A 12,589-nucleotide genomic window follows, 5' to 3' on the forward strand; every position below is an offset into this window, starting at 1 on the left:
AGATGCACTGATTAAACACAGTTATACATATATTGTACATGGATTACACTTATATTTAGGGGTGTACATAGGTCGTGTTAGTTCAGATTTTTCAATTATCAAACCAAATCAATGGTGTCGGGTTTTTAAATTTATAAACCAATCCAAACCAACAAAGTCGGGTTTTTCAATCTCGGTTTTTCTCGAATTTTTGGGTTTTTTCCCGGTAAAGTCTTCATAGCATATAATATGTAACTTGTGCTCCAAATATTTCTTAAGTCCTAGTAAAATATAAATATATAATGTATTTTTCAAGAAACTAATACAATAATATGAGATAAGTCATAGCATTATACTAAAATATTCAATAACAAAGATAAAATAATAAAATTACATAAAATAAATATTGCTAATTAATAAGCCATAATGAAAATTAACATAATCTAAAAATACTATATAGGTCAAGCTAAAATAAGTATAGCTAATAAGTATTAATATTAACTACATAACTAAGCACTAAAAAAAAGATAAACTAAGTTATGCATTTTCATTATAAACCAACGTAAAACTAAAATAATTATCCAACAACATCGTCATTCCTAGTATTGAATTGAATTTCTTTTGTTAGCATTAGTATTGATTTGAACTTTGTTTGAGTTACTATATTTATAGGCTAAGAAATATTTATAAATTACTTTACAATAAATATTTATATGTATACAATATTTTTTAAAATTATATAAATGTACTATCGGGTTGATTTGGTTTCGGTTTGACTTTTTTTAATTAAAACCAAACCAAACCAATTATGGTCGGGTTTTATTTTCCAATAACGTAAAACGTAGTTTGTCCATTGACTTTAGGATAATATACTCAGTATGAAATGATGTCAATTATTTCAACTTGACAATCCGATTATGGACCTCACTTCATTGACTTGTTCAATAGTCAAATCTGCACCACTATTATGCCAAACTCATTTTCTGATCACAATTCCTTTCCATCTTTAGATATTATCGATAGTCAACTTCCGCTAAATTATTATATGCAAAAGTTATTTTATAATCAACACACATTCCCATCAATAGGCAATTGGGAGGAGCTTTAAAGTTTAAAGCCATGTTTGCAAAAGTTATGTTTGCTTGATCTCATTCCTCTTATAAATCTGCAGCCCCCCTTAATCTTCAGGATCACAAACAAGAAAGAAGAAGCCAAACCAGAGAGGTAAGTACTCTATGCATTTCTCAATATTCTATGCTTCCCACAAAAAATTGTTGGGCTAAACCATCTTAAGATATTTTTAACATGATATAATAATATTTATTTTGAGTCAAACTCACATCTTTTTCTACAAAAGGCCTCATGCATTAAAAGTATCCTTACACTTTATATGTATCTTTTTATACTAAAAAGTATCCTTACACCTTATCTGTTTTACGCCAAGCTCGCTCTGTTTTTATGCTGAAGTCATAACCCTCCATAAAGTGGGAATGATCTAAAATAAAGATACAAATAAATTTAGAACATGTATGATCCAAATTGAAATGAAAATGTAATTTTGAGATATGGAAAAAGATAATGTACACCAGCTTCCTTTTTCCCTTGATGTCTAAACTCTTGATTTAGCTCTTTCGCATTAGTGAATTTTAAATTTTAAAATGTTATGATCAACCATATGCAACATATATCATCCTTATAAGTAAGATGAACCTCTTACATACAAGGAAGCTTTGTAGATATATATATGTACTATATCGTTGTGTTACATTGAAATTGTTTACTATTATACATTTAAATATTCCTTTCCATCAACGTGTAGTAACAACGAATATGAATTGAGAAAAAGAGTTTGATACAGTACAGTTGATTAAAAATTCTATATCTCTTTGTTGTTGAATTACAGTTTGAAGAAAGTTACTTAATTAGAGGAATGGCAGACCATATTGAGATTATGACGATAGATGATCAAATCCCACTACTACTCCATCAAACTCCTCTAATTATTGATGCTGAAAAGGATGAGGTATGTGTGTGTGTCTCTCTCTTTCCAATAGATCATCGAATTCTAATACTTGACAAACTTCTCTTCGGTCTACTTCGAAAGTCACTAGATAATTGGAATTGAGGTAAATACAATGTAATTACAAGTTTACTATTTGGTTGTACAATTATAATTACACAATTAGATTAAATTTTAAATATAAAGTTAACTATCAAAAATAAAAGTTAATATTTAACAAATATATGCCTTTATAAATAATATTAAATTTGACATTTAAAATACATATTGTTTCTTGAAAATATATTAATTACTAATCATATATTTGTAACTAATATTGTAAAAATAATTGATATATATTTTTCAAATTAATAATATTTTGCTTTAATCAATTATTAAAACTAAAAGTACATCTTTTATAAAAACATCATGGACTGCATGCTTGATAAGATGATTAATATTTATAAATATAATGCCATAACATTACTAAAATGTTTTACGAAAAAGTAATCTATCAATTCTAACTGAAAAATGAATGCCATGCAATCTGAATTATTAAGTGAATATTACTAAAGCAATTAAAATGGAAGTGAAAATATAACATATATTCAAAATCCAAAAAAACATTAACATAATACTCTTATGTAAAATCACAACATGACATAAAATAAGGTTCAACATAATTTAAGTAAATATAATTCAAAAGAAAAGGAAAACACAAGTCTATAACCTCATTCAAAAGTGAGATTCTAGTTTAATGATATCACTCATTATATGCTAAGTTTATTAATGATTTATTATTTCTAATATTAGGAGTAGTTTCAAAACTAGAATAGTAGCACAATTATGCTAAATGAAGAAAATAAAAAAATAAAAAATATGAGCAACTATATGGAATCACAAAAAATAAAAGTTGAAAAATGAGAATATTATTTAAATATTAAAAAGTAATCTATCATTTTAACATAGTTAAGTTTGCATATAACTTCATTCACTACAAAGTTCAACTTTAATGAAATCGCTCATTATAAGTCAAGTTTAAGTCAAGTTTGTGGATGACTTATTCTTATAAGACTACGAGGTATAGTTTTTTAGAAAAATTAGAATTATAACATAGCTAAGTGTAATAAAAAAAATAAAGAAACATAATTAAGAAAGAAATAAAATATGAGAAATTATGTAAAAATACGTGAAGTAAAGGTTGGGAAATGAGAAATAAGGAAATAAAAAATAAATAATGTAAAAAATAATATTTGAAAAAAATAAAGAAGTTAAAAATTTTTAAAAAAGAATAGAAATAAAAAGTAAATTAAAAAGAAAAGAAAAGAGATTTAAAAAATAACCTGGCAATTACACCATGTAATTACCAGCAATTCTCAGCTTCCCCTTGAGAATTGCAGAGTGTAATTATACCCCCTCAATAATACTTAATTACATGTTGACCAAGTAATTACTTGGTCAGACAAATATGCCAAAACTATGTAATTACACCAAAATCCAATTATATGATGGCTTTCCAAACAGGCCCTTAATGATAAGCTTCAAAGGATGAGGTCTCTCCCTCTCTATATCTCCCTCACACACACATGCACAAAGCAATACTTAAATTGATGAGAAAGAAAATTGAGGTTTGTTTGTGCTTTTGGACGATAGAGAACGAGGTAGGAAAATGCAAGAATATGGATCACTTAACCATTATTAAGGGACATATTTGGTAATTGGTAGTAAGGAACATATTTTCTTGGAAAATAAGGAAAACCGCGTAGACAATATTGACTTACTATTTTCTGCTCACTGCTCAGTATTTGGTTACAGGTTCGAGCCGTAGAAACAGCTTCCTGCAGAAATGCAGGGTAAGGCTGCGTACAAAAGACGTAAAAATAGCACGGGCTAGTCAGTTTTCGAACTGGTAATTCAAAAATAGCCAGCGTTTGCAAAGTTATTGAAAAATAGCCACAATTTTGCTACAATACGGACCGGTCCAACATAATATACTAAAGATTGGAGCACCTGTGAATGAACTTCCAGCATATTATGTTGTATATTATACTGGAACTCCAGTATATTATGCTAGAATATTTTCCGGATTTTGAAGAGTGTTTTCGTTCAGATTTATCTTTACATGAAAAGTGGCTAAATTTCGATTACTTTTGAAACTATGGCTATTTTTCAATTACCACTTGTAAATCTGGCTATTTTTTAATTTCTCCCACAATAGACCCTTGTGGTCCGGCCCTTCCCCAGACCCCACGCATAGCGAGAGCTTAGTGTACCGGGCTTCCTTTTGCCTTTTTGCTCGGTATTTGGTTAGTTTAATTTTTATTTTGAAAATTTTCTGTCTTTTTTCTTAATTAAGAAAGGGAAAATCTTCAGTCATCAGAGTTTTGTTTTGTTTGATCATTATATAGTGACAATTTATGTGGAAAAAATGCGACTCTTTTCCACTAATTACAGGTAAAAGAAGGGGAGAAAGTGGATCATTTAATCGAGATTACGGAAAGAGATGGTCAAGATCGCCCAGGCTTGCCAACAAATAAATCTGCAAATCAAATCTTAGATGAAATATATGAGGACATGGACAATTTGGCTATCAAATCCACCACCATATTCAAAGTAAATGTTGGGTTATGTGAATCAAATCCAGATGCGTATACACCAAAGATGATCTCCATAGGTCCTTACCATAAAAAAAATCAAGAACTTCACTCAATGGAAAAGTACAAACTGTTATACCTACGACGGTTTCTCCGGCGGAAAGAGGGGCTTGACGTGGAAAGTTGCATCAGAAAATTGGAGGAACTGAAAGATAAAGCACTAATGTGTTATGATGAAATAGAGGACCTTATTGATAGTGACAACACTGGTCAATTTTTGAAAATGTTGTTATTTGATGGCTGTTTTTTGGTTGAGTATATTCGAGAGCGTTGTGGAATAATGCCAACAGGAGAAGACATGATTATACCTGGAGGTTGCCTAGATAATCAAGTAAGTCGTGACTTGTTACTAGAAAATCAACTTCCTTTCTTTGTCCTACCAAACTTCATGACATGACAAAAGAAGAAACTGATGAATTACCATTTACAAAAATGGTGAAGTGGATCTTTTTACATGATTTACCGAAGCTGACCCCTGCATCCTTTAATGAGAGTGTAGGTAATGCTGCAGAAATCAAGCATTTACTTCAAGTAATACACATGTCATGTCACCCTTCAGAGATGAAAACTAATAACCTAACTGGGAATATTAGCAAGGAAGCAGAACATTCCAGGAAAACCTTATGCTGTAATCTTTTACAAATAATTAGGTCGAAAGAAATGCCAAAATATAAGGACAACCTGACATGGCAAGAAAACATGCCAAATGCTACAGAGCTTCGCGAAGCTGGAGTTGGATTTTCAAAAGTTGGAAATATTTATACTTGCTTGGCGAAAGACAACCTTGGAGATAGCACAAGTTTATTTGACATTAGATTTGAGAATGGATTGATGACAATTCCTTGTTTTAAAGTCAGCGATAATACAGAGACCGTCCTGAGAAATCTTATAGCTTACGAGCAACAGTCACCTGATATAGATCCTAAATATTTCAGTGAATTTGCAGTTTTCATGGATCATCTTATCGACTCAGAAAAAGATGTCACTCTGCTTCGCCTAAAAGGAATCATCGCCAACGACATAGGAGATGACAAAGAAGTGGCTAACTTATTTAATAAAATTGGGAAGGGGGTCGGTATTTCATCAGACTTCCATTACAAACAAGTATGCGGAAAAGTACTGCAACATTGTGAACAACCATGGAACAGAATGAAGGCAAGTTTGAGGCGCAATTATTTTCATAGTCCGTGGGCAGGAGTTTCAACTGTGGCGGCCGTCATCCTCCTCTTACTCACAGTTACACAGACTGTTTTATCTTTCATAAGTGTTCTTAAATAGTCGATTTAATTTTATCCTATGGTTGTTTGGTTTTGTTAATCTTTCCAGAATGGTTTTCCTCACTACTATTTGTGCTTTGATGTGCTTAATATTGTATCCCATCCAGTAATGGATTATAGATAGCATCTAAAGTCAAGAGTCTGAAGAAGCCATCACTGACTTACATTCACGTAGTCACTGAAGACAACTTCAATTTCTAGTTCATGGGATTCTTAAATCATCTAAGTATCTTCTTCCCTTTTCTTCCTTTTTCGTCTTTTTTTAAGCCGAGAATTTATCGGAAACAGACTCTTTACCTCACCAGGTAGGGGTAAGGTCTGCGTACGCTCTACCCTTTCTAGACCCAGGGGTGGAGGCACAAACCGACCTACTGGTTCGACCGAACCCAGTAGCTTTTGCTCAAACAGTTTATTTGATGTTTTTGAATTCATGAAATATGTGTAAATATTAAATCTAGAACTCAATCTTTAACACTTGAAGTTGTGGTCCCAAAATTCAGAACAAGGTTGAAATCCTGACTCCGCCTCTACCCAGTCCAGACCCCCACTTGTGCGATTATACTGGGTATGTTGTTGCAATTAATCTCTGAAATTAAACACCAGCATATACTATGAGGAATCCTCCAAGTTTTTAACTTATCATCCGGCATACATACACATTAAATAGAGGTGGAGTGAAAAATGAAGAACCAAACAAGATTTTTTTCTAAATTATAAGAGCTTAGGTAGATGTTAAGCAAGCTAGTAAATGTAAATACAACTACATGACTGACATTCAAATTTCTTCAAGAGTCAAGTTCCTGCAAGACTCTGCTTCCAATAATTCTATTAACTTAAAAGTAGAAAATGCAAGACAAACATCAAAATCATGAATTAAGAGAAGTCTTCTTTCAACTGACTAATAAAAGTTTGTAAAAACCTAAGCTACAAGACAAATTTCTGCACTTGCTAAGTCTCTGAAACTAGGAATTTCTCATGTCTAGCTAGTGGAATACACCATTGCTCTCCTGTATAAGGAAGGATTGCTAGAATGATCTAAGAGTATGCATCTGTTCAAACTTGGGGTGGCAAACGGGCGGGTCGGATCGGATATGGGCGGGTCGAAACGGGTAATGAAAAAAACGGATAAATTATTCGACCCGACCCATATTTAATAGGGAAATCTACTCTAAATGCCTATTCAGGCAATTTTAATTACCCGTTACTGCCCATTCTAATTTGTCTTACAATGTGTACCTATGCAATCTAAAGTATTTACCCAGCTACCTATTTTCAAAATCCTTTCCTTTCTAATCCCGGATCACGTGAAACCCCATTAATTGCCCCAACCTATTTTCTCTTTTATTGTCATCTCAAATATAAATAAACGTTTTTCATCTATCTTTCTCATTTCATAATAGGATCTATGTGTCCATTGAATATTTTTTATTAATTTATTCTCCATTTCAAAATGGTATATAGTATATTATTATAACATATCTAAATTTTAGTATAATCGATGACGCACAAAATTGAGTTAATTGGATTATGTGATAACTCATATTATTTCAGTTTAATAATTGAATTATAAAAAAAAAAAATTAAACTCTTTGCGTACAACTGTATACCCTGTTGGTATATCTATATACTATACTGGTATCATATGTTAGTTGGAACCTTTTTTGGTTGTATTAGCTACATTTAATTGGTACGTTGTTTGATTTTTCTTTAGTAATAATAGAATAGTACAATACATTGAATTTTTTTAATTTTCCTTTTGCATATGTATTATGTAATCATTTTAATTTTTTCTTTATGTGTTTGTTTTATATAATAGTATTATAGTACAATATCTTGAAATATATTATTATATTAATATGTGGTACACTATTTTTTGATTTTTCTCTTTATGCATGTGTATTATGTAATAGTAGTATAGTCATATATAGTTGTCTGGAATTAATTAGTAGAACTGTATACCCTATTGGTATAATTATATGTCATATTGGTATCATATGGTAGTTGGAATATTTTTTGGTTGTTTTAGCTACAATTTTAAGTGAATTCTATTCTGAAATGATTTATATGATCATATTTTGTTGTGTTAGATTTTCTTGTACCTATGGACATAGATTTTGTGTATTATGTAACAGTTTTTATAGTTATATGCAGTTGTTGGAACGACCCCGTACAACTATATACCCTATTAGTATAGCTATATACTATATTGGTATCATACGCTAGTTGAATCCTTTTTTGGTTGTATTAGTTGCATTAATTTGGTACACTATTTGATTTTCTTTTAATAATAGTAATATAGTACAATATCTTGAAATACTTTATTATATTAATATGCGGTACACTATTTTTTTATTTTTCTCTTTATGCATGTGTGTTATGTAATAGTAGTATAGTCCTATAATTACCGGAAATTAACCAATAAAACTGTATACCATGTTGGTATAGTTATATGTCATATTGGTATCATATGGTAGTTTGAACATTTTTTTGGTTGTTTTAGCTGCATTTTTAAGTGAATTCTATTTTGGAATTATTTATATGAACATGATTTGCAGTGTTGGGATTTTTTTGTGCCGATAGACATAGATTATGTGTATTATGTAATAGTTTTTATAGTTATAGGCAATTGTTGGAACGACCTCATACAACTATATACCCTGTAAGTATACGGAATGAGCAAGTTGCTTTGTGAATATTTAGCTTGCAATGCGAGCATGTAATTTTCTCATACTTTTATTGCATCATTTAATGTTTTGGTACAGTAGTATAGTCGTAGATAGTTGTAGCAATATTCTAGAGCAATCATATACTCTGTTGGTATACATGTATACCATATTGGTATCATATGGTACTAGAAGTTTTTTTTTATACTTATATTTTTATTGCATTTTCCAATATTTTATTATCATTCATATTCTAACTAGTATATATGGAGATTTGGTGGCCGTAGATTATGTTTTGCTCCATAACTGGTTGTGCTACTGCTAATGGTAGAGCGTGTACTAATATTTGTAAGGAAGGAGATCAAGGTTTGCATGACAATCACGTGAAATTAGAAAAGGAACAAGAAATTAAGAAAAGAAAAAAAATAAAGGAGTGAAATTTGAGTGTGAAATAAGTTATGGTAGAAATAACAATAATATGATTTGGACAAATATAAATGAATAAAAGAGAAAAAAGAAAAAAATTAGAAGAAAACGAGAAAAAAGAAAAGGAGAAAAGAAAGAAAAAAAGGAAAAAAGGAAAAAAAGAAAAGAAGCATAGAAATAAAAAAGAATTGGAGAAAAAGAGAAAATTCCCCACAAAAACTACTATGGGTAGGAAATGCAATTAGATTGATGGGTAGAAAAACAAATGGGCAGGTAAGGGTAAATAGTTTTGTTTTTGTGGGTAACTGTGTCATTCACCCTATTTAATATGGTTAAAATGGGTTAACCGACGGATAATATGGATATCCATATTATCCATGGCTTCTTGAATATGATCACTTTTGGGAAAATTCACAGTCTCCCAAACTTGAGGAATCCCCAATTTGAGGTTTTACAAATGTAAAAGTTAAACCCATTAGTTATCCATTGGTTATCTATTTTCTAAGTGGATAATATGGTTCTTATCCATATTTGACCCGTTTTTAAAATGTTCATTATCCGGCCCATTTTTTAATGGATAATATGGGTGAAAAACTATTTTCTTTTATTCATTTTACCACCACTAGTTCAAACCTTAGGATTTAGTTATTGGATACTTTTAAGATGAGCAATGATGCACAAATTTTCAGGACAAAGTAGCCAGGTTTAATTGTTGCAAAATATACTAAATCCTCAAAAGAACTTGGTGGTGCATGAGTCTACCATTAACTGCCAGTTGCATTTAATGAAGAACTAAAATACCTCTCCATGATAATATGCAGCTCCATTTCAATGCATGTCAAAGCATGCTAACCTTTTCCATTGATCAATTAGTTTACATATGTACTGTCAATATACGTTCAAGAAAAGAAAAAAAAATGATGAAGTGGAATTGACACATCACAGAGAGGTTGTGCATAAAATGATCAAATATATAAGCTTCAAGTTTTCAAGGCTTGACCAGCACCCATAAATGGCTTACTAAACCGACCATTTACACTTCAAATTGAGATCAATGTAGATAAAAGAACGCAATGAATATGATAATCAAGAAAAGCTATATATAGAACATACCTCAACAAATTTGAAATTGAGGTATAGATATAGAACATACCTCGAAATTTTTGAAATTGAGGCTTAATTGATTGATTGATCCATTTGTTTCACTCTAAATGAAAGGACCATGCTCTTCCTCCATTCGCATCGATTACCTTTGAAGACCCAGAATCATCCCTCTCCATTTCTCCAATTTTTCACAATTTTTCCTCATAGAGACATTTTCACAAACACTTCACCAGCACTGCCATGTACAAGAGCACTTCATCTCTTCAGGCTTCCCATCCAAAAAAAAAAAAACCAATTCATAGACCACCTTCAAATACAGACAGACCATCTCTCCTGCACATAAATGCAATTAACAGCCTTCTCCATTCTAAAAAATAGATCCAGTCGTCTCTCATCCAAACTACCATGCCAACTACTTCTCTGTTTTTGTAGTTCATGGTTTTTAAAGGGAAGAACGCAAGCAAAAAAAACGATAGGATTAAAAATAAAAAAAGAATGAAGGAGGAAAAAGATAAAAATTACATGGATTTTCCACGTGGAGTGCATGTTTCACCTAGCACATCATTTACCTGATTTTGTATCATGGAGTATTAGTTCATAACTCCATTTCAAACAAGAATAGAGGGTAATAAGTCGTTCGTGAAATTATGGTGTGTAAATAACTTTTTCGTACGAATATAGAATAATTTACGTATTTTTCCTTTGAATGTCCTTAACATAGGAGTAACCCATATGCAAAAACTATGGACCTGTTTTTACATAGTTTTTGTCAAAATAAATTTAGGTTTTATTTGGCAAACACATGTTTGCTCATAGATTTTGCCTACATTTTGGCAAAATCTCAAATCTCAAATCCCAAAACCAGCTCAATCCAAAATATCATTATTATATTTTTTAAAAATTGCCCCAAACTTTTGTATTTTATAAAAGAACCCACCATTTATTATTTTGTAGCAATACTGTTTCGTCTTCTCGGTCATCTGATAGTGTATCATATAGTTCAGTATAAAAATGATAATTTTGTATCAAATTTATTTATGTTCAGGACTATGGTTTGCGATAATATAATGAATGTTATTGATAATGGTACTATTGGATATTTGTGATAGTTTTTAGAACTTGTGGGTATAAGTCAAGTTTTATGTTTTTCCAAAATAAATTTGGGAAATATGTTTTGAAAACTGATGTCCAAACACATTTTCATCTTCAAACCAAATTTCACCCAAATCAGATTTTTCAGAATAAATTTAAAAACCTATGGCCAAACGCTAGTTATATATACAACAATAACATACTCAGTGAGTCAGTGTAATTCCGTACAGTGAGCTCTGGAGAGGGTTAAAGGGCGAACTTGAAGCTACACTCTTTCTTGTAAGGGCCCTTGGAGAAATTACTTATTTTACACGGTATACGCAGAATTTACTACTATCTTGTATAGGTAGAAAAACTATTTTTAATATACCTTCGGCTCAAAAAAAACAGAAGTACAACCATAATGGAAAAAAATAATATGAAAGCTATATATGATCATATAAATAGATTTGACACGGCGAGTCATGAATGATGTGTCAAAAATATCATCCTATAGGAGTCGTTCGGATTCTTTCTTCTGGTTCGTAGCTTAATAAAAAAGACTCATGATTTTACATTTTTACTAATCCTGTTTTTGGCTGAATTTACTTCATTTGCAAGAAACTTCGATTTACCATTAGTCTTTAGCATCAAGCTTATTAAAGTAGATATATTTTGGGAATACTCTTGTCTGATTTTGGAAAATTCATTGCAAGAGAAATGAGGTATTATAAGCCTTTTATAGAGAAGGAAATTAGTGTTCTTCTGTTGAACTAAACTTGATATGAAATGAAAGAATAAACTTTATTCCATGACAATTTTCTAACAGATAATGTCATTACAAATTATTTTATATATAAAGCTTTAAATTATACTTTTCTTACATTAATGTCATTACACATTAATGATTATTCTAGGATACCATAAGCTTAATTTATTCTATGATACTTTTCTTAGAGTGACGGTTAATTCACCTTAGTAATATACCGGAGCTGAAGTGTTGTGCTAATGACGGTTCAATTCGACGCGGAGTAAAAATTTATTTAACTTTAAAAATATAATGAATTAAATGTTAAAACTTTAAAAGTTGAACCCATAGAATTTAAATCTTGAATCCGCCTCTAGTAATATAGGTAGGCCTGTAATCAGACAAAGAAAAATCTATATATAGTAATAAGGTGTTTTCAGCTTCAACACCATTTTCTTGTTTGCCTTCATAGACTTGTGTATTTTCCATTTATTAATTTCAAGTACACTCCAAACCTCTCCATTTTGATTTTGTAACAGCCAAACCATAGAGGTAACTTCTGCATTTTTCATTAATTCTATGCTAAACAGAAGGTGTATTTGTACCTTGATGGCAGCTTTCCTAGGCAACAAAAACTTTTCAGAGTGCAGTAAATAGAACTGTAAATA

The 12,589-nt window shown here is 30.8% G+C and overlaps 1 pseudogene; it reads left to right on the forward strand.

The window, feature by feature from the left end:
• Positions 1 to 1,032: 1,032 nt before the first annotated feature.
• On the forward strand, positions 1,033 to 10,427 carry LOC142166951 (UPF0481 protein At3g47200-like; annotated as a pseudogene).
• Positions 10,428 to 12,589: the final 2,162 nt, after the last annotated feature.

Source organism: Nicotiana tabacum, chromosome 12, assembly GCF_000715075.1.
Source record: "Nicotiana tabacum cultivar K326 chromosome 12, ASM71507v2, whole genome shotgun sequence".
Classification (NCBI taxonomy): Eukaryota; Viridiplantae; Streptophyta; class Magnoliopsida; order Solanales; family Solanaceae; genus Nicotiana; species Nicotiana tabacum.